The sequence below is a fragment of the Larus michahellis genome, chromosome 5 (assembly GCF_964199755.1).
Source record: "Larus michahellis chromosome 5, bLarMic1.1, whole genome shotgun sequence".
NCBI classification, from domain to species: domain Eukaryota; kingdom Metazoa; phylum Chordata; class Aves; order Charadriiformes; family Laridae; genus Larus; species Larus michahellis.
The window spans coordinates 8,685,708-8,709,526 of NC_133900.1; the positions used below are offsets into that span (position 1 = coordinate 8,685,708).

Consider the following 23,819-nt stretch of genomic DNA (forward strand, 5'->3'; position numbering starts at 1 on the left):
GAGTAATGGGGGAATTTATTATAGAAAGTGGTTGCTTTCTCTCTTTCCAAAAGGGTATTTTCTTTTCCCACTCTCAGAATCCGAATAGCGGCCTAGAGAGACTTTGTTCACCCATGTGGTATTTCTTGCGTTGAGAACTCTCAACTAGAGAACATGTGAATTCACGAATTGAGTTCTTTTTTGTTAGTTCTGTGTTGATTTCAACAGAGTTCTGTATGTGGGGTTGTAGTTGGAAAACTTAAAGAATCTTTTTGTTTTTCTTCTGTTACTAAATAGAGGTGAGTGTGTCTTTATAAAATCTGCTATGGAAATTAGGCTATGTTTATGTCTGAGCATTTTAAACTCTTAAGGTAGTATAGATATTAGTTCGAAATGCAATAAGCAGGCAAGAAGTGCTAGATGGGGTGTTTGTTGAGTAGGGTTGCTTTTATGTTGCCTATTCTGGTGAGTTTTTGTTCATTTGTTTCTTCTACACTTAGCTATGGTTCGCTGAAGTCAGTTCAAAACCTGTGCAACTCTGTATTATTCTCATGTTCTAATATTGTTCTTCTGATATTGCACACTTAAGTTGCTTCTTGAATTATATACTAGCTGCTTCCTCATCGTGCTTTTAAAAAGAAACGTAGAAATAGCAAGATGGATGTTTGTTGTTTGCATTTTGACAAAATTGTTTGTTTTAAATTCAATTTCAGAAGAAAAGTCACTCAGTATACAAAAAATCTGCACACGAAAAATCATGCACAAGGTTTTATTTATTATTATTTCTATCTATAAACTTATCTTTTTAGTTATGATGTTTTCTTTAATTCTTTGGGAGTTGAAATTGGAGCTGAAAATTGAAAAGCCATTGATATCATTCAGATGAAGGTTCAAATGCTGGGTGATTGTTACATCTCTGACCAAGCTGATTGGTATAAACTCACAAACCATCCCTGTGGATTTAACCTGCTTAAAAGACTGTATTTTTAGTTGTACTTAAAAATGTTTTATTATTTACAAATGTAACTGGTTATTTTGCACGTTTCTAAACTGTGTGCAAGTAATGCCATCTTTATCTCTCTTAAAAGAATATAAGGTCTAAAGTTTTCCCTTTAAATTTGAGGAAGGCAACACATAACAGACACTGGTGATGAGTCTTGTCATTTTAAAGTATCAAAAGGTATTAAAAGTCTGTTACCTGATGGGGTTTGCTTAACCTGGTTAGTTTTTTAGACACGCAGCAGCAATTACAAAATGCTGCTACAATGAAGTCTCCTTTTAGAAGGAAAAAAAAGAAAGATCTCTTAAATACTTGGCAAAGCTTGGAGGTTTTTATAACTAACCAATGCAAGTTGCTTTTCAGAACCAACTAACGTTCTTCTAGTCTGTATTATCTACGTATTGTTACAAGTACAGAGTTCAAAAGCTCCCTGCAGAGAAAGTAAATCAATCCAGCAAGATACCTGAATGCACTTTGGTTTTGCCTTTCCTTGATAGGAGACTTTAAGAAGTACTGATTAGGCTTGCACATACAGTTGTAACTTAAATCACATGTGCTAGTAAACTGTGGCTTATGTAATTTTCCTGTATAAGCAGAAAAGGTTAGTAGTGTTTGACCATAAATAAGAGAATTAATAGTGCTTGGATACCCTACTAAAACACATTGCTGTTTGAAAGAATTTTAAAAAAAAAAAAGGGGCAGCAAAACAAACAAATGTATTACTGCAGCAGTGTTTTATTATATTTGGTTCTTGCAACATTTCTCACTAATAAGAGCCCAGTCTGTACCACACCTACTAAAAAAAACACCAAACCCAAAAAGCTCTGTGCATCTTGTTTGTTCTCCTTACCTCACCTGAAAGGCAGGAGTAATGAATAGAGTTAACATGCAGAACCTTAATAGAGACTCAAGGAAGTAGTTAATTGAACTGAGACCTCACTGGTTATTCAATACTGGCATAATTGGCAGGGGTGTGGTATGGTGTGTGTGTGTTCGGTTTTCTGTTTTACAAATGGTTGTTAAGAGAGTATTCATAGCTTTAATTGCCGAGTGGCAAAAGCTTGACAAAACAAATAGTTATTAATCTCCTTTAAATGGAGTTCTGCATTTTCTCTCTGCCTCATGCAGGTGGGTAGTTTTCTTTTTTTTTTTTCCTTCTTTTTTCTTTCCTGTTGTCAGAGGTAAGATAAGATGAACAGGCTGTATTGGGCTCAGCGTGGTTCTGTCTTCGTAGTCAAAGACAACCCTAGGCAGTAGTCTGAAAAAGTTTGCTAAACAGTGTTAGAGTCTGCAGAAAAGAATTCATGTCCTTCCTTCGTTCAGTGTCTGAACGCATGGCTTCTGTCTCCTCGGACTGTGCTCTAGATGCATGCTTATACGCTCTACTTGGTAAACTAATAATAACTGTAACCTTTTGTGCCTCTTCCATTTGTTGTAAAGGTACGTTGTTTTTAAGATGAGCTTGGTGAGTCTATGGAAGACTGAGTTTCCTGCAATAGCAGGATAATAGTCTCAACCCAGGTGGTCCCTTTCAATCCTTTATTGCTGATTAGAGACTTACACCTGAGAGGAAAAGAAAAAAAGAACAGGACTCTTCAGCTGCCTTATCAGGATGCTTGTGAGGGTTACAGAGCAAAGATCCTGAGTTCAAGCTCCAGTGCCAGGTGATTATTTAATATAAATACACTGTCTTATTTACATACAAAGCTGGGAGAGGTAGGGGACAGTGATTTCCAGCAACTGATATGAAACAAAATAATCCAACGGCATGATTAATCAAACCTGCTAAAGTAATAAAGTGTGGCCACTGATGCAAGTCCACAGAGCATGGAGAGAATATGGTGTTTCCAGTGCCATGAGCATATCTCAACAACTCCGGAGTACTTTGGTAAGTCAGTACTTCTAGTATTGAATTTCTTGCGATAGCCGTGGCCCTTTGCTGGCAATGCCTGTTAATCTTGTAACAAGTCTTGCATTGGGTGTGATGGGAAGCCTGCCAAAGTCACTCCATGTACCTACCGCATACCAAGAAGTTGTTTCCCAATGTTTGAGTAGCCACCACCACATCCTCATGTCAGATATTCCAAACAGATTCCTCACTTCTATATCTGTGTGTTTCATTCTGCAAACATTATGATATACTCTTAGAATGGCATACTGAAATTGCCACCATCCACCATTTTAAAAATCAGAGAAAGTTTCTGTGTTTCGTCTAGAGAAGTAGTCTTTCCCAGAGAGTTATTTCTTTTTTATTCTTCAGTTTCTACAGTAATAGGCATCTTCACGGAATTTCCTTGTCCCTGTTTCATCTTTGTGCATTGCTGTACATCTAACGAACTATTTGCCATCTTCCTTGCTTTTAAGCAGCCCTGGTAATAAAAGCGTTCTGTCAAGCTCTCCTCTCAATGCTGCGGGACCCTTTTTTCATCTCGCGCCAAATATCAGTCCCTCTTTCTTCGTCGCATCTGCATGCTCCAGGCATCATAGTGGGTGTTATTTCTTCCACTCACATCTAGGAAATGCATCCATATTCCGCAATTACGTTATCAAAATCTTTTTTTAGAGACCACAGCCATTCACAACTAATGCTGTCTCTTGGGTTTTGTAACCACCCCTTTTGAAATACCTGCTGTGTGATTTTTATTTTTTTTTATGTTGCCCCTTTTGTACAAGTGGCTTTACCACTTGGTATGAATACAGCGTGTAATTGTTCAGATATTAATTCTGTACTGCTTTACCTGTTTTTAAGAATGTATCTGGCGCCCTTTCCTAAAATTTTAGGTTTTTCCCTGTTCCTCTTCCACCTATTTTTATGCTGTCCCTGGGTTTAAAGCAACCAGAAAGCTCGGAGGCCTGAACGTATAGAATGATTCATTTAGGGCAGGGGATCTGCTTTGGAACAGAGAGCAAATTGAAAGTCCTTTTCTCTCCAAACTGCTCTCATTAATACCGTTTTGAGTGGAGCTGCCTTCCCTTATACCGAGGAGGCACACTAAAGAATCAAAGAAACTTCTAAGATGATCAAGAATCCATTTCCTTTTCTCTCAAAACTAGAGAATAGTCTTAGCTAAGTAGAACTCTGACAAGCTATAAAGAGAATTGATTTTATTATTTTTTTTAATTATATACCTAACATCTCTATAGATACTGGAAATCTGTTGAGATTCCGCCCCCCCCCCCCCACTATTGGCATACGTGCTATTTTTCTTTCAGGCCAAAGGTCTCAAATAGTAACGTGTATATTTGTCCATGTTTTTTTATGAATATCCTATGCGCTAACCTTTGAACTTATTTCATGCATTTAACAGTTTTGAGGTAATTCTGAACAGCATGAATTAGGCTGAAGGCTGTATTAAAATAAGAGTGTTAAACAGAACAAGGAAATTATTTTTAAACAAGTAGAATGTATATATCGCTGAGGCTGATATTCTATACAGACTAGATCTAGAAGACTTGTTTTAAACCATTGCAGAAAATAACTAGTGTTTTGCATTATTGAAATGTGTTACCGCTCCTTTTCAAATAAGCATTTTGTCTGCTTTTATTTTCCTGGTATCTTTTCTTCCTTTCTCCTCCTGGAGGGGAAACTTTTCTTGTATTAATCCTCTCGGTTTATTCTCTTTGTGTTGTCTTTCCCTTAATACGTTCTCAAATGTAGCTGTCCCGATATGGAACTATTTAGCTTGTATCCTGCTTCTACCTATGACCTATGGAGAATTTCAGTAGCCGCTTTTACTAAGCATGAATCTACACCTCCTGCACCAATTCATACTTCAGGATTTCTTGAAACTGTGTTTGCTTTCCTATAACATTACGGTTAAACATTGTTGTAATCACATAATCAAGAATCCCAGCCAGATGCTGTGTCTAAGTTACCTTGGTTTTCTTTTTGGTAAACTTGCTAGGACGATGCAATTTATATCTTATTTTTCCTTCTAAACGAGTCACAAGCGTACAGTTTCTGTTCCTTACTTAGAGAATACGGTGAACTAGATGTATTCATCCAAATGCAGTGAAGGCTTAGATTTTTAAATCTGCAGTCCTTTCAGATCTAGAACCAGGAAATCTGAGCTCTGTTTTGCTTTGCCTCAAACGAAATGAGGAATGAGAGAAGATTTTATTTTCTATCCAACACTGACATCTCGGCTTAGAAACAGTTGATTATCATGTAACCCCATCTGGGCTTATGAGCTACCAGGGAAATCAAAATTGGGCAGGAATAGTAGCGTGGATAGCTAATTGCTGGCAGAGACGTGTCGGCCCTAACTTGTGATTGAGGGAAGAGCAGACGCGCCGTTTCTCAGTGCAGAAATCTTCTCGCTCCTCTGCAGTCCTGCGTTGATGCTGTCATATAGGGATACGCTCCCTATTTTTTCCTCCTCATATGAATGCTCTTTTTCTGCAGGGCCTTGTCCTTTACTGAACCTTCAGTGATTTAATTGAAGCTATTAAGTGTCTCTCACTGTGTAGGTTTATATTAAAGCCCTCTTGGGAACCTTGAATTATATATTGAATGTTTTGCTAAGGGAAAGGAAATTGAATCATCTTAGTTTCATTCCAAGACTGTGTTAAATATGTGCAAGAGGATCAAGATGTTTGGAGCAGTGACCAGCTACGCTTTCATTTGTCCCATTATCCTATTAATTTAGTAGGAATGACTGAACACCGGCCAATCAAAAGTGTATGTTTAAGGAAGAAAATCTGTCATTTAATGAATAATCTCTCCTTCTACGCTGTAGTTCTACCGGCTGTTTTGGAAGGTTGGTTTTTTTTATCAGTAAGGCATAGCAAAGCTTGATCGGTTTGCTGTTAATGTGATTTTTCCTTTCTCTGTGATGAGAGGGTTGTTTTTTTTCCCCATGCATGATTTTCAACGGAGGTTTTTGGTTTTGTGTGCTGTGAATAGGGAAGTGTACCAAAATCCATTACAGAAATGTTTCATGTCTGGATTTGAGTATTTGAAAGCCTTCATGAATCCTCCTCCCGCAGAAGAGCGGTCTGACGCTTAATGTTGCCCTTATTTTGCAAATCTGGGTGCAGAGGGGTTTATGTGGAACAAAACCAGTGATTCCCAGGAGGACAGTGTTTGGAGACTGAATTTAAATCCCATGTTCTTGACTCGGATCAGATCTTGAAATCTGCAAAGGTTGGAGGGAAGACAGAAGTGGTTCCTCCCTCTGATTTATTTCATATCTGTGAACGCTGAGAAGGCACTCCTGATGGGACTCATTACAGAGGAGGCAGTTTGAGGGATGGAATAAAAATCAAAAAAGATGACCCAGGATTAGTGAAAATGAAGGCATTGGTAGTAGCAGGGCACGACCAGAAGTTAAGTATAGATGATGCAAATGCAAAGAGCAAACTGTAACTACTGCGTGGTGGGCAAATGGTCACAGAAATCACTGTATACATCTTAACAGGCTCAGGCTTTCACGGATCTAAGTCACAGAGGGGTAGGAAACTTTTTTTTTTAACGCCACAGTAATTTATTTGTGGACAAGATAAGACTACAAAAAAAATAATACAAATATTGCAAGAGAGGAATCGTGGAAACCATTCAGTTGCATTTCTCTAGAGCCATGGGGGAAGATTATTGGTAGAAGGGGCAGGAGTCATTTGCTTTTCAGCCGCCGCTTTGAATAATGAAATATTTATTCTCTGGGAGAAGAAAAGCTGAAACAATAGAGCTGTGTTTATAGAAAAATGGTCATTTGTCCAGACTCTGATTTCTGGTTCATCAATACCTCTTTGTGAGAGGTACTTCCCTGAAATATGCCTTTGTTTCAAATGGAATGCGACCAGGGGCGTATAGTGCAAGGAGTCTCAGTTGGACAGGCTTAAACAAACAATAAGACAGTGCAAAGGCTGAAACTAAAATGTATATATTTCTCCTGTGCCGTGTTCTATTCATTACCTGATTAAAGCGCAAGGCAAAACAATATGACTTGGAGCTTCCAGCTAGACGAGTTGTACACCTGTACAGCAATGTTAGATGTCTCTTAAAACAAAATGCAACATTAAACAAAAGGTAATTGCCAAACTTTTCATGTTGTTTGTTTGATGAGGTTCTCAATGATGGAAACAACCAGCGAAGCGCTCTCAATTTGTGTCTGTTCACAAGGACAAATACCGAGGCTTTTTTCCTCTTTTCCCAGACCACTGAGCCCAGTGATCCGGTGTTATACTCGAGGAGAATACGACAGGTGGTAACTGAGATGGCTTTAGGTCGCTTTGAGTGTAATACATCTATGGTCGCAAAATGACATCTGCTTGCCCAGAGGCTGCACTACTTTATTTTCTTCTCTCCATGCCCCAGTATTGTTTGTTGGAAGCAATTAAGAGCTAGGAATATTTATTAATACGTTGTTGTTGGTCACAGCCCTGTTGTGATGACAGTGTGTGTTAAGGCTTCCTTTCTCTGTCACAGAGCCACAATGTGGCCACAGCAGAAAAGTAGGATTGGTGGTTTAAGGGTGTACAGCGTATGCTTTTAGTTTGATTTGTTGCACTTTTTTCTTTCCTTGCTGGTATTGTGACTTTTGTTTGATTGATTCTTTTTGAAAGCACCATCTAGTGGTAAAAACTCACAAGGAGATTTAGGAATAGGGTTCTGTTTCTGCTTCAGTGCTTTCTTTCTGGGGGTAAACCTCTCTTTTTTTTCTCCTTTTTTTTTTTTTCCCCCCCTCTGCTAAAAATAAGGCTCAAGAGCATTTTCCCAGCTTCCTTCCCCAGCCTAGTTCACATCTGGGACATGGGTTAGTGGTGGTTTTGGTGGTGTTAGGTTGATGGTTGGACTTGGTGATCTTAAAGGGCCCTTCTAGCCTAGATGATTCCATGATTTGAAAACTAATCGGCTGCATCCCACCTCTGTGTTGCGTATTTCTACCAGAAACGTAAGTCAAATGTAACAGTCACCAAGAAGTGACCTGTATGATTCTATGATAAGTATAGAAGATGATTGCTGTGTTATAGTCAGATAAACAGGTGGTACTGTGCCTATGGAACCATGAATCTGCTCTAGAGGCAGCTTAGTCTGCAGCAGGGCTAGATGGAGGAGAGCTTCTGTTCTGTCAACTCTCTGGATTTTTTTGATTAAAGTGATTTATGTATATTTTTGATACAATAAAGTGGTAAATAAGATGCAAGGATATCGCGATCTCCCCAGGAAAAAGACGCATACTGGGAAGGTGGCTTCTAAGGAACAATGCGTGCACAGTTGAGAGGCAGGATGTGAAATAAGGACACGGATGGCAGGGTCAGGGGAGAGACAGCTTCTGCCACCTACTGTAACAACAAGTGCTATAGGATAGAGGGATAGAAATGACCAAGAACCAGAAAGTAAGGAACTGTGTGAATGATAAATCACGGCGAATACGAATGTGAAGTCAGTGAATTAAAAGCAGCTGAATACGACAGTGCTTATGCATGGAGGCTTCATTGAGAAGTCAGGACAAGCCATCAAAGAGTTTGTGAAATAACTGGCACATGTTTGCGACAAGGTTGGCAATGCTTGCTTTATTGTATTCATATGATAGGCAGGTTTCAACAGTATGAACATCATAATGTCTGCACAAATAATTGATCTGGTCACTGAGCAAAACATAAATGCATGCAGCCCAATGAAATGAACAATCTTTTGACTACTTAAATACCAAAAAATTAGGGTTTTTCCAACAAAACAGAAGAAATGTTTATAAAAAGCTAAATGTCATTATCGCTGACAACCACGGTGATAAACAGATGGTGTTGCACCTTGCTGTCTTGCCTGGATCAAATACTTCCTCTGACTAACGGGTTGTTGAAAATCTCTTTCTCCCTCCCAGAATAACACTACCTTCCCTTCTCATCGTCACCATATTATAGAGTACCAGAGGTGTCTTTCAATTCCATTAAAAATATCAAGGAAAAAGTGTTTTCTGATGATCGGTGAGTATGCAAATGCTTAAGTGCAACATCTTAACATATAAATCGTGAAAGACTTGTCCTACAGTATGGTATGACCTGCTTTTTTTTGAGCATTTGGAGAAGAAATTATGAGCTTGAGCTTCTTTTAATAGGAAGGCATTTGAAATCCTGTAACTTTTTGACCCAGGAAAATGGCATTAATTACTAAGTTTAAAATAAGAGCTTTAACATTGTTTACTCTAGAAATGTTTTCAGCCTAACCCGCATTCAGTGTTGAACCAACCGATGCCACGCTTCTGGTATAATCAAGAATCAATAATGAAAGAAAAAAGTTGCTGTGTTCTAATTATTGTGCTGCATGCAATACATCTAAAATGTAGGGAGCCAAAACACTCCTCAGTTTTACGCTTATCACAGCTATTTGCTACAACACAGGTATAACACAGATATATATATGTACATATGTATCTTAATTTAGACATAGGATTCATTGTTGGCATAAAGATTTTGGTTCTGCCATAATACTGTAAAATTGTATTGCCATGTATCTTCCAGGCACAAATGTGAAAAGGATGAAGGACAGCTGTAGGTACCTCCTTCTGTTTGAGTAAGGTGCAGTTACTTGTCTTTAAAATAAATAGCAAGAGGAGCATTAGTAACAGGCCAGTTCGTATCTGCTGCGGGATGAAAATCTCATCAAGTTTTCTGAAATCATAAAAGAGGGTGTATCCCTGCAGCATGAAACTTTGAGTTATCATCAGATCTTAATTCTTCGCTTAGCCATCCGAAAGGATCGCTCCTTTCTTGCCAGAACAGGTGGGACGGAGGCAAAAGGGGCTTGAATAACTTGGGTCAAGTCAGCAAAGCAGGTAATAAAACAGTGTCTTTGCAATACGTGACGAGTAAGGACATGATACTGATAGTGACTCAGAAATTCTTTTGCAACCTGTGATGCGCTGTAAGTGTTAATTGGAAATAACCCTCAAAAACTTGCCTCCGAATTATAATTAGGTGTGAATTATCACACAAACCTTACGGCATCTGTGAAACAGTGTGCAAGCCTGGTGATTAATGTGGTGATTGTGTACTGAGCTGAACTGTGAACTGTAGGCAGGAGTTGCTGAAATGATTTTAAGTTGCATAGTGAGCACGTATGAAATTAGGGTTGAAAATGAAATGAACACAAAAATAGCCCTGCAATGGGAAGGAGAAGGTTTCATTATGAATCTGGAAACATGTGAGCTCTGTCTAGTACAGAGGATTTGTCACTTCCAGCTATGGACTGACAATAGCATCACAATTGTTTCACAAGAAGGATATTAACACTTTTCACTTGTGGTGTAGCTCTGATGGGGGGGGGGAAAAAGTGACCATAAAGCTCTGTTGAGATTTTGCAAATTTATATTGTGTATTTATTGTGCATATTGTAGAGCTGAACTGTACAACATGACACATTTTCTATTCCAGCCGACTTAGGCAACAGAATTTAGCCTGCCTGCATTTATGTTAGTTCTCATGTCCTTTCAGTAATGGTCTGCCAAGCACCATCCTCAGAGGATGGATCTTGATCATTAACATACAGTTGCCAGAAAGTACAGCTATCCAGGAAATTTACTTTGGCTCAGAAAACAACAAACTCTGTTTCTTGGGGCTGTAGGTGATGTGATTTACTCTTCAGGAAAACATTCCACTCAGTAGAGCCAAGATGCTTTTAAACGGACAACTTATTTTCACAGACACGCTTAAGCAAGAGGGACCAACTGTTTTGACTATAGAGAGAGGAGAGGATTGATAATAAAGACAAAACAACCATCTCTTTTTTTTTCTATGTTTAGTTATTTTGTGTATGCACTGCATAGCACCACCACCATTTGACTGATGGCATTAGCAATGTAAACTGCATCGCGTTGCATCCAATTTCATGACAGTATATGCCATGAAAAGAAACCTAGAATGAAAATCTACGGACTGAAACAGGAAAGATGAGAGCACAGTAAGCAGAACCCCTTGTGGAAATGTGTTCTACTTAGAATGTTGCTGAGGCAGGAACAATGCAAGTAAAACGCGAGTATGTGAGCCTTGCAAAAAAAAAAAAAAAAAAAAACCAAACCACCAAAACAAAACCCCAAACTAATTTCTATTCCAAAAATTGCAGCGTCCTAGTAGATGAAGCCTTTAGTAAATAGTCACACCATTAGAAAAAAAATGAATGATAAAGGTTGGAAGATAAAATATGACACAAATTTAAAAAATTGCATCTAAAGGCCTGTGTTATGTAGCGTTGCAGTATCAAATAATGTGCTAGAAAAATAATAAATTTTCATACCAGCTATATGAGATGGGAAGCTGCAGTTAATGCTTTGAAATCCCTGGTGTAGATTAATCCCTTGGGTTTTAGAAGTTATATTTACCTGGTCAAGTTTGAGCTCATTTGGAGCCTGTAGCAATGCAGATTAGCCCTGAAAATCAAGGAACTGGTATTCTGCTCTTTACGCACCACCAAAAATAAACCAAAACCCAAACAAAACCAAAAAAACCCCCAGACAAAAACCCGCCTGTAAAGCGGAATCATTTGTTCTAGCTAACGTCTCATATACTTGCAGATTCTGATCAGGTTAAAGACTAAATAAAAGCAAGTCATTTAAGGCCTTGTGTGTCAACAAGGAAGAGGTGGAGTAAAGACTGTTGCTCTCTTCAGTTCCGTACACTTGCAAGTCAGTAAATTAATTTTGTGCAATTTCTTATTATGGCTGAGTTGATTTTCATCTCTGAGGTAGTGTTTGTGATACCTGATGCTTGTGCCATGGTGTGGTGGTTGATGAATAACATAATTTCCCAACCATAGTTGTATCGATGCTTTCTTTTTGTTTTTCCTTTCCTGGATTGTTCTTTGTAATGGCTGTCAGATTAAGTTGTTTTCTTTATTTTCTGTAATGCTGCTAATCTTCCATTAGAAGGGAAGGATGTGACACACTCCCATGAGTCCAATTCCACTCTAATGCAGCTACGCTAAAGAAAGGTTGACTGTCCACTGATATGACTACCTAAGCTGATAGCTTTTAGAAGAGCAGGTTTATTGGCAAAGATCTTCCCAAATGTGATTTTAGTGATGGTTTTGTTCAGACTGATTAAAAAAAAAAAATAATAGCATTTATTGATATTTCAGAGACAAAGAGCTGTTATGCAATATATCTCCACGTTTCCATTCAAAAGCGGATGAACCTGCAGAAATACCAAAATTGGCTGCTGTATAATGCACTGGAAACGCTTCTGTGCCAAGCAAGAAATCAGGGTTTGTGCTGGAAGAAATTATATGGGAACAAAAATATCTCTGCTGTAAGCTCCTGCAGTAGTTTCAGTTTCTGCTTCTTTAGCCTGAATACCTTATCAGATAGGTGACACTTCGCCTGTGTATCATTGTATGCAAATCGTTTAATTTTCTAACTTGCAAAACACGTACATATAGTAGTCTGTAGATTTATTCTAATGAAGATGGGACATATCCTAGCTAGATTAATATTTCTCTTTACATACAGGGCACGACTCTCCTGAGGGCCCCATTATAAAGCTGCACGTTAGGAAAGAGATTTTTTGCATGCTCGATCATCTTATTCTGGTATTCTTCTGTCTCTGTGAATTCACAGAGGTGACAGGATTGCCTAATAGAAGACTTCACCTCTTCCTCTGAGCCTTACCTCTCTTACAGCCTTAGCCCACCACAGCAACAGAATTACTATCTTAATTTATTGTGAAAATCTTTGATTGGCATAGCTCTTTGGGCAAGCACCTGCATACCTTGCTCCAAAGAGCCTATTAGCCATATGAGGCGCTGCCTCAGAAGCACATGGCAATTTTTAGGGAGAACACAAATATTATTTTAAAAGTTTTACTGGGTTCAACCTAAGGATTTTGTGTGGGATGAGCTGGCGAAATTTTTTTGGGAATGCGGTTCCCTCCTTGCAGTAATTTCAGGAACAGAACACTGAAATGGGTTTATTGATGTAAGATTATATGTCACGCGGTGTTTTCAGCATGGAATTCTCCAGATGAGTTGTGGGTCCATGGTCACTATGTCTTTGGCATGAGATGCTTGCATGTGTTCATATACGCATATGCAAGGGTTTGGGTTTTTTTATAATTTCTCACGTTCTTTTTCAGAATTACTTTAGTCAGAGTTGGTGGTAATATCTTGCTATAAATGAGGAAAGTATCTTCATCCGTTCTTCTCCTTCAAGGCAGATCAGCTGTGTGGGAAACACTGTGAAATGTCTTTTCAGAAACCTATCAAATAGAACTCTCAAATGCTATACGTTGTCCATGGGTGGTTTTTTCCATTCCTGTGCAATTTTTCTTTTTGTTATTCTCAAGATATCTCTGTGCCACATGCTTTTTACTTGGTTTGGTTTTTCTTCACTTTTCTTCCAGTTCTACCCATCTTGCTTTTATTTCTTTGATTGTAACTTGCTTATTTATGATTCCTCTGTCAGTTGCAAATTATAAATGTATATGTAAGTATTTTTTTATATATATAGATATAAAAACCTGAGAGATGGATCTGGACCCAAATGTTCAATCTTTCTCTCCCCTTTGCTCTGAAATGTTCTCGTGAAATTAGGATGAGAATTTAAGCATAGAACCATGAAATTGATAGTGACTTTTTCTTTGTGAGATACCGAAAGGACTGAGTCTTAAATACAGGCTTAACTCTGGCTTTCTGCACGGGGGCAAAATTTCTGTTTATAATCCATAGTTTTAAACATTACCTCTTAGACTTGTCGGGGAAGGAAAGGGTTGTTGATACGTGATACTGTGTAAGGAATCTTGCAGTAACAAGCTCATGTGATGTGAGCCATGCTGAGCATTCAGATTTCCTGTACAATATTCAAGGGCATCGGGCGCTGGGTACCACATAACTTTCTCTGGGTTTTAAATAACCCTCCAAGTCATCCAGTCTGCCAGTCAGCTCTAGAGAGGAATTCATTTTGAATCCCAAGGAAGATCTGAACAAATACTTAATTTCTCTTTATTTATGGTATAATAACAAATGCTTGATAAAGATAATTCTCTTCTTAATCTTCATGCTTGATGTGCTTACTCTTAGGCGAAAAAGTCCCCGGATCATGTCACAGCCTGATATTTGCCTTGGCAATCGACGTTACCCTAAACTATTCACAGCGGTGGGGCTGGATTCTCCCCCAGACAGGCCTGTGGAAGTCAGTGCGCTGGTGTGCATCTAGGCTAGATGCATATCTCACTAAAGTATCATCAGTTTAAGAGGCGTTAGCTTTTCCCTACTTGTGGACCACTGGATTCGTGAATATACTTTGGAAGTACTTTGTGTATGTGGCAAGGTATTGTGAGGGCTTGGAGAGCAGGAATCAGAGAGTCACTATTTATTCTTTGTACGAGTATGGGGAGTGGGAGGGGGATATTGATTACATATCAAAATGAAAATACAAATGCCACGCACCATCATGGTTCCATCACGGTAATCTCTAAGAAGTTATAGGAAGCTTTCAAAAAATATTATTTCCTGGTAAGTTTTCCCTGGCGAGAATAGCTACTTCCTTGCCTTCCTCGACAGGAGGCTGGCTGGTGTCTGTCTCTTGAGATACATCTTGAAAAGACAGAAGAGATTAACTGGGGGCCTCTGATGAAGGGTAATCTAATATATTCTAATATATTACTTCTGGAACACTTTCCAAAAGCAATATATTAGGAGAGCGTGCTATCTGAATCCTGGCACTGTCCTCTTATTGTATAATTTTACAAATTTTGAGGTGGATAAGAATTACTTCTGGGCTTTATTTCGATGTGTGTATTATGTCAAACTGTTAACTCTGCGGTAGTCCGCTGATAGATAAGATAGGGATCTTCCTGCTTATTGAATGTCTGTAAAATGTGAAATGAAGCTCAGATGCATGCTAAGGCTTATCATGGGATGAGTATGAATCATCATTAAGTCATATCTTACCTGTTAATAAGTGAATGTATCTCAACAGATGTTGTACGTTGGACATGCATACATAATAAACGTTACAGAGCCAAATATTGGCGGAGGGGGCAGTTTAAATCCTTTGGGATATGTGTCATCCTTAACAGCGTTTGATATCAAATGGAGCTTTAGAGAGAGCTTCGCTGATAACAAATATGATAAGATCGGGACAAATCAGCCCATTCTCTCTACCTGTTGTCTTTCATTCTTGTCGACCAAAGTTGTTACAGATCCACCTTAACCAGGTGGAGGAGTCAGGTAAAAGGCTGCTTTGCCTCACCACAAGAGCATAAAACAGCTGAGCAAATGCGGTTCTGTAGATAGAAGTAAGACAATAGGTGAGCACAAGGTCCAAATTATTGGGCTACAAGGAAGTCAACACACAAAGATTTTACTGGGATTATTGTAGAAGTCAGTGTGTAATATTTCTTATTTTTTTTACTCTGACTGACTTAGGAGAAATCTGAAAATAGTTCGTTGTGAGAATCCTACAGACATTCTGTAAAGCAAAGTGGTTTGATTCGTAAGAAATTAGTATGAATGCTCATATGATATGAGCGAGAATCCCTAGCATTACGTATTTCCAGTGTATATCCATTGACGTTGTGCTCTGCTACAAATGTTTTTGAAAAGCATTGGACTTGGAAGTTCAATTATGTATGGAGTTAGTACTCGCATACTTACTAAAGTCTGCCAAGCTCGAGGCTGCCTGAAGTTTCCACAACAGAAAAGTGATCCTAACAATGAGTAAGTTAAGATAATTAGAGTAACGTGATAAATCAGGCTAGCTGTAGCAGAGACTGTCTTCCCAGCGTGCTGCCGTTTGCTTAGTCATTGCGATCTTTTGTAAGAGAAGTATATGATCCGTATCGGGATTTTTCAAGTGAAACCAAAACCCTGTGTCATAAGTACCCTGTTTGCAAGGCTGAATTAACCTTACTGGTCTTACATTGGCTTTTCGGTTCATCTCTCTGCAAAACTGTAGTCTATGAAGAAACTTTAGAAAGTTATTTTAGAAGTAACTGCTCCAGCAATATAACTTTGAAAGTACTTCACGTAAGAATTGTACTTACTTATACACACACCCCCCACCACCCACCCCCCCCAAAAAAAAATCTTACTGCAATGAAATCATAATTTAGGAAAGTATTAATGTATTTCTGATAGAAGGTACATTATCATGCATAATCTCTATTGCTAAAAAAGCATGCTCTGCCTACTTTTGCGTACGTTGCCTTTATGTATGTAAATAGTCAGTAAAATCAACAAATTCATACCTTAAGTTCAAAAGGCTCCAGGTCAGAACTCAGGAGATATAGTTACGGTTTCTTCCTTTGCCAGATTTTTGTGACCTCATTCATATTACCTGATCTTTTGCTGTCTCAACTTAGTGCCTTTGAAACGAATATAAAATCACTTATTTCTTCCCTACATTTTAACAGCTCATCTCTGAGGCATAAAAGATAACTACTAATTTTAAAATGTTCTCCTTAGCAGAGTTGGGAAGGAGTGCCATCAGCTTTGCAGTGTCATTCAGGAAAGCTATTGAGGAGAAAAATGCAAACGGTTCAGTTCAAAAGTAGAGATTGTATCACCATCTGCATGTTAAATAGTGATTCTTGTCAGTGTGCGACATCAAGTAGAGGTCCCCGGACAATCCAAGTCTACATAAACTTTATTGAATTGACCTTTTCAGTATCTGCTTTCAACATTAGAAGATAGTTCTAGATATGCAACTACCTCATGTTCTGACTACTAAATGGCATTTATTTGTTTAAAATAGAAGATGACCAAAACTAAAAATCCAGAATTTTGGAAGTTCTTTTATGGGGAAGAAACTTTATGCTACAATGTTATATCTCGGACTTCTTCTCCTTAACTGTACAGTTAAGGAACAATTTCTTTTAACCGTATTTAAAATCTGGGTTGGGAATGTGGTCAAAGATCTTCTTTTAAGCTAAGTCAGACAATGGTAATTTTCCATGGTATTAGAAAACCCTCTCTGTGCTGGAACGCTTTAAAAAAGTCGACTTTGTTGTTTTACATGTTATAGATTTCCAACCTTGTAGCAGCTTTTTCCAACATGTTAAGCACTGGTGAGGCCACACCTGGGGCACCGCCTCCAGCTGTGGGCTCTTCAGTACGAGAGATACATGGACATACTGGAGGGAGTGCAGCGAAGGGCCACGAAGATGGTTAAGAACCTGCACCGTCTCTCCTGGAAGGGAAGGGCTTAGAGTATTGCAGCTATTCAGCCTGGAGAAGGCAAGGCTCAGGAGGGTTCTCATCAATGTCTACAAATACCTGCAGGGAGGGTGCAGAAAAGGCAGAACCAGGTTCTTTCTAGTGGTGCCCAGTGCCAGGACCAGAGGCAATGGGCACAAACTGAAACACAGGATGTCAGGGAGTGGAGCAATAGGACAAGGGGCAACAGTTTTACACTGAAAGAGGGGAGATTTAGATGAGATACTGGGAAGAATTCTGTACTCAGGGTGGTGAGACGCTGGCCCAGGTTGCCCAGAGAAGCTATGGCTGCCCCATCCCTGGAGGGGTTCAAGGCCAGGTCGGATGGGGCTTGGAGCACCCTGGGCTGGTGGGAGGTGTCCCTGCCCAGGGTAGGGGAGTTGGAACTGGGTGGTCTTTGAGGTCCCTTCCCACCCAAACAATTCTATGATTTTTATGAGCAGCAGGAAACACTTGTTTTTACTGAGGGTGACTGAGCAGTGGCAGATGTTGGCCAGAGAGGCTGTGAAGTCTACTGTGTCAGTGTCAGATCTGTGAGAGAGCCTGGGACAGCACCAAAGTACCCTCTAAAGGCATCAGAGCATAACTTCCAGAGGTCCCTTCCAACCTCAGCTGTTCTTTGACTCTGTTAATGATTCGTGAACTGTGACATTGCAGGACCAATTTAGTTATGCTTTAATGCTTTAAGATCTGACTGTCTGACATAGCTATACTAAATTGATGCATTAGCGTCGGGAAGTGTGACTTAGCCATTATGCATAGTTAAAATAGTACTAGGACTAGGAACTTCTGGTTAAAGTATCTCACCTTTCTGAACCTGTGCATAAGTCAATAGTTTGTCCAGCTGTATAGTTTGGTCCCTTGATCTTTAAAGGGCAGAATCATGAATTTCTTGGCAGTTGCTGTGATGGCGGGGAAATGTGGGACCGCATTCAAGCAGTCTGAGCATAGGGCATGCTGTGGCCACCGCCTTGAGAACCTCAGGACAGGCTCAGAGGGCACACCAGCCCCCCGTAACACTTCATTTGCGCCCTGTTGTAAGAAGATTGAGGCACAGGAGCAGGGAGGCAGGTCTAGAGGATACAGCTGAACGATGAGGAGAGCGGAACTGCAAAGTTTGTCAAGAGCTGTAAATCAGCCTGCTCCACGGCTTGGAGGCATCCGAAGACAGCTGGGATGTATGGAAAACCTGGCTGTTGATTGTGCTGACTACATGAGAGCTTTAAAGTGCTGTTTGGAAAACCTATTTCTAATCTAGTTTGAAATCAAGATACAGCTTTGTTTCACCTTTTTTTATATGTTTTGTATTTTAATCATTGCCAAGTCTTTTTTTAAAAGTTACTTTGTATATTTACAGAGAAACGCTTTTTTGTGATGCTTATCGCGTGAACAAATGACATTGCTCTTTCGATGAAGAGGGCTGATGTCAGGGCAATGCAAGTGACTCCTTAGTTGCGGTTGTCTGTGGAGCTCTGTAAGCTGTCTCTTTCAGTAACTTACAGTGAGAATTCTAATTGTTCTTCCTGTTGCTAGAAGTTATATGCATTGTCTAGGCCTCTAAAGAATAATCAACACGAATCTAAAACCCCACCCATTTTATACTATTTTATATTTTCCTATTTTAATGGGATTTATTAATTAGCTTAAAAGCCTTTTGCTGTAGCTCCACCTTGTCTCTGACTTCACTAAGCGCTGTGGCCTCCATATTAGATACCAGGAAGTTACGCTTTTCAAGGTTTTACAAACAGCAGACTTATTGTAGTGTCATTCATTAACCAGTCATATGAGCTATTAAAAGCCCACTTTCCCTTTACGCAGCACTGTTCCTCCCAAGCAGGACTTTGAGAATCCTTGACTTTACCCTAGCTATGGCTGTATAGAGTAAGTATCTGGTGGTTATCGCTGTTCAATGAAAGGTTATTAAGTAAAGAACACAACTCTAAGTCTATTTATGAACATAAACCCAATATTGACATTTCTATCGTTGAGGTCTTAAAGATGTGGCTATGCTGCTCTGGTGACAGCATCCAAATAGCATACAGAATGACGTAATAGGTAACATACTGGGTTTTAATACAAGTCACAAACATGCACTCCTAGGATGCCCTCAACCTTTCCTTTAAAGTCAGAGTCCGTACAGATTTCCTCCCTTTCAAGAGAATGCTCTCAACCTTTCTTCTAAAGTCAGGGTTTAGTCAGACTTCTTATTTTTTCAAATGCATCTTTTGCAGCTTTGGCTGTATTGTTGTTATCATTTCATTAAAAGGGTCATACAGAGAATTGCAGTGGGTTTTCTGGGTTGCTTTTGCCAATTTATTTTATAAAATATTACTTATATTGATTCTTCCAAATCTGTTTTACGGTGATCGCAATAGTACTAAATGTTTAACTAATATTTAACATTCTGTTAAATATATTAATCAGTAAAGGAAAGGGGAAATTTCATTCATATCCATAGGAAATAATAGGTATTATTGTTATGATTAGGAAAACCCCAGAAAGCACTATCTAGCCGGGCTGTTTGTAGATAACGAAGACTATTGTTTCGTTTTCATTAGTGCAGTTCTTTGTATAAAGAGTATTGTGGTACTGCTGCCTCGGGCGCCTGGTTTTGTGCTCGCGTTGCTTCTTATGCAGTAGACTTCTCTTTAACATACGACGAATTTGGGAAGTTCAAAGAACTGATTCTGCACATTCATTGAAGGAAGCACTTCACACTCAGACCCCAAACTGACGGTGCTTCTGTCTCATCTCGGAAAGAAGAGAGGGTATATAGCAGTATCTCTTTGTGATATTACGTGAGAAAAGGCTTTTTTCTTTTTTTTTTTAACCATAGAAAAGTGTTAACGTGATCTCATTCAGCTGGTCATATAAAATTGTTCTATGGAACAGCTGTGAATTAGCAACCCTGAAGAAGACTTGCAAATGAATGTGAATATGGACAAAATCTTTAGCAGCTTCCTCAAAACTTGTTCATTTTGAAAGGTACGCTAAGAAAGCGAGAGGATGAGCAATCACAACAGTGAGATTAAATACTTTAAATTATTACAAATGCTTCTCGTTTCTCAGTGCTCACCAGGGAGACTTCAGTGCAAGCTAAAGTAAATGACGGGGGTGGGAGTGGAGCCATTTAAACCACTGACTGCTTTGGTGGTGCCAGCTAGTTAGCTATACTATGGGGAATTTTGTTTATGAAGAGGCTTTATGACAGCAAAACTTGGGTCCTGATGCTCTCAGTCCTCTCTCTTTTCTTTTTTTTTCTTTCCTTATTACAACGAATTCCCCTTCTTGCAGGATGTTTACTAGCTGCCTCCCTGGTTCTCCTTTAGTGGGGTTCAGCCCACAAAAAGAACACAAGTACCTTTGGTCGAGACAAATAAAGAGTTGATTTCAGCAGCAAAGGATCAGAGGTAGAGATGTTAAATAGTCTTTAAAATTTCGATTTCTTCGGGTCTATGCTGTGCGATTTTTTTTTTTACAGCTCTGCGTCTCTGGCCTTGCATTAACTGTTTTTCAGTTAACTCCGTAGTGCAGAGAAGCAGCTAAGAATATTGACACGTCAATACTATATCTTATATATCCGTCTATATAGACAGACAGCTGTCTGTCTCTTCGTATATCTGGACTCATTCCTGGGTGGGCAAAGTCCAAATGATCCTCTGGACACCAAAGTAACAAAAAAATTCAAGGGGCTTCTGCTGCCCTACTCCTCTTTCCTTTCTCAAGGGCACTGAGTGAAGTTAGTTCCTCATATTCCGCTGCAAAGCTTTGCACAAGTCCATGGCACTGCAGCACCAGAGGACAGCACATTCCATCCCCGGCCACCTCTTCAACCTCCCTCCCATCGCTCACTTTAACAGGAGTGTTATGACTGTCATAAAGTTTTCTAAAAACAGATTCTAGTGCTGAAGTTTCAAATACTCTGGATGTTCTAAAGGAATAGATGCCCAGTAAAGATTATTTGCGAAACGGGGACTGTTTAGAACTATAAAACAATTTCCATGCTGGGTGGGTTTAAAACAAACGACTCTTCCCCTGTTTCTCCCCAACAAACTAGATTCTCATGTGAGGTCTTTATGACCAGGTCCCTTTGTAATTAAGGTATATGTTTAAGGCAAAGTTTGATAACTTGTTTATATACCTCTTAAAGAATAACAGGCTTGGGATAGTAAGTTTGGCGTAGAAGTACTAGTCTGGGAATAGATCTGGGTTTGGTGAGGAGTCCTCCAAATCGTGTAAAAAAAAAAAAAAAAAAAAAATCTTATTTAAAAATGACTAAAATGTGGCTTAGAATAAGAAGAGATAATCTAACTTTTCTAATCAGCTCTGAAAATTTGACTAAGGACATTTAGTTTACCATTTTCTTCTGACATCTGATGGTGACCTTGAATACTGGTAAAGCTCCTTCTCACAAAAAAGAATTACTTTGCTACTGCTGTACGATATGCAAAGTGTTGGACCCTGCCTCTTTGCAAGGCTGAGCGCATTCTCGGCACGTTCAGAATTGCCACTGGAATCATCCCGCCTCCTTCCAAAGCCTCCACGTATCCCGTGTCGGAGCCTGTCACGTCCTCTGCTGCCGCGTGGGCCAGTGGACCAAGCAGAGAGAGGACGTTGATGTCTTTTGGCTGTTGTGTTCTGTAACAGCTGCTGGTGGGAAATCTGAAGTCAAGTTTGGTATCTGTGGTTTAAGCTATAACTGAGATAAATCCTTAACACTAAAGGTGGGTAGGTAAGCAGCGGAGGAAAGAGGTGATAAAGAAAAGAAAAGCAATCTCTGTTTAGCTCAGCAAGGCTTCTAATGCTCTAGCTATAAGTGTTACAGCATTTTTAGGAGGCTGGTGTTTTTTAATACAAACTTCTGAATAGCTCAGTTACCCTGCAGTTACCCTGCCCTGCCCAGGATTTTCAGCTGTTGGAAGAAAGCAAATAAAACTGTAGTTTCAAAGGTGTAGACTGAATTTGACTATTCATAAACTGTACTTTCATGGGTGTTGCCACTCTACAGCTGAATAAGTCCCTAGGGGACGTTCTTTTATCTCTCATGTTGCATTCTTAACAAACTGTATTTCGGCGCTCTGTTGCATGGCTTTTCCTTTTTGGGTCTAGCTCTGTGAGTTTTTGAGATGCCACTACTTGGGAATCTGCTTTAAAGATGAAAAAGTAGATATTGGTAACAAAACATTGATACTTCCACTCACATTGTTAAAAAATTTTGGTATTCCCCCAAACGTAGCGACTTGGAGCTTTGCCGTGCTCCTGCTTCTTCTGTGTTCCTCTCTACAAAGTAATTGATAGCTTGACCTGGTTACCTTGCAAATCCCGTTGTGTGTCGTGTTAACTTCCTCGCTGAATCAGATATACGCATGAAGACTTTCTCAGGGGATTAAGAATTTTGGGTTTGGCCAGAAGTTGTCTCGCCCATCTATGGTCCTTTGTCTAACGCTGGGTAACCAGGTGTGTCACAGCAGGAACAAGCCCTGAAGAGTTCTGAGGTTGTGCGGGGACAATGATTTCAGAGAAGTTGAGAATCCAGTCTGATATATTTATATCCATATAAACAAAGCCAGAAGTTTGTCTTAATGGGATTATTCCTGTAGAAAGGTATTTCTCAGTGAGACTCAACCTTGTGCAGTGGGGCGGTGTAAACTCTCTGGGGTGTTGGTGAAGTGAGGTTGGTTAGAACTCAAATGATATACTATAGGGATAAACCATCCCCAATGTGAGCAAGACATTGGAGATAGGTGGTGGAACTGGGCACTTCAATCCCCTCTGACTTGCCATGAAGTAAATGAATGAAATACAGATCGCCTTTTGTTTCAATAGACTGTTTGAAGAGTTTAACGTGCTCTTGGCTTGCACTGTTTTGCTGTTAGACCTGTAACAAGGCCAAGGGTGGTTTTGGGGTTGTCTTTTTATTGTTTGATGTGGTCCTAAAAAGATTTTAAAAAAAAAAAAAGAGTATGGATCTGATAAGCGGGACAGTCACATCTAGAAGAATAAGCTGTACTTACACATTTGATTCTTCTGAGTAACATACCTTTCATTTTGTGTCTTGTTTGCATGCAAACAGAAAATACGGTTTATGTTGTATAAGCAATTTCTTAGTCTCCTATTCCTTTTAGATGCGAACAAAGTCTGTCAAGGGATGTATGCTTTACTGAAGGCCTGCAGTGGCCATGAAAGTGCTAATGGGTTCCTGCAAGTCCCTAGCTGTTGCAAAATACCCTTTCCAGGTATTATGTTTAGCAGAAAAAAAAACAAAACAAAACACATTAAAAAGAGGCAGAATTACATAAGAAATTAAGCAGGAACAAAAGTGAACTTCTAGTTTTCCATGTCTACGGAAGGGCCATCTTTGGGCTTGTTGCCTCCTGTGAATATGCTCAGTCTCTTTATTTTAAAAAGGTGTTGACCCTTCCTGGGCCCACGAGCTGTCTGTAAAACTGCAAAGTGCCAGAATATTGCTGATTGAAGCTGGGGATCTGAGTGTCGTTTGTTATTCTTGCCTTTATTGTTTATCAGAGACATTCCAGGGCAAGGCTGATTCCAGAGGTACAATAATGCGGGGGGCGGGCTGACAAAACCAACTTAATTTCTTCTTGTAATCTACTTGTAGATAGTACAAACGGGATTTGTAATCTACTCTTCTGTCTCTACGGAGCAGAAAACATCATTGCAGGACTCAAGGGCGTA

The 23,819-nt window shown here is 39.4% G+C and overlaps 1 protein-coding gene across 10 annotated transcripts in view; it reads left to right on the plus strand.

Moving 5' to 3' along the window:
• The window catches only part of ARSJ (arylsulfatase family member J), a 210,330-nt gene that overhangs the window by 4,425 nt on the left and 182,086 nt on the right, over positions 1–23,819 (plus strand). Inside the window, exon 2 of one of the 10 annotated variants that reach the window (XM_074588783.1) lies at positions 8,803–8,905. The exons of 8 other annotated variants lie outside the window; for them this stretch is intronic. The gene's annotated coding sequence lies outside the window, so the exon portion shown is untranslated. Of the gene's footprint in view, positions 1–144; positions 279–8,802; positions 8,906–23,819 lie in introns of those variants that run through there. One more of the 10 variants, XM_074588789.1, reaches the window with a different exon arrangement.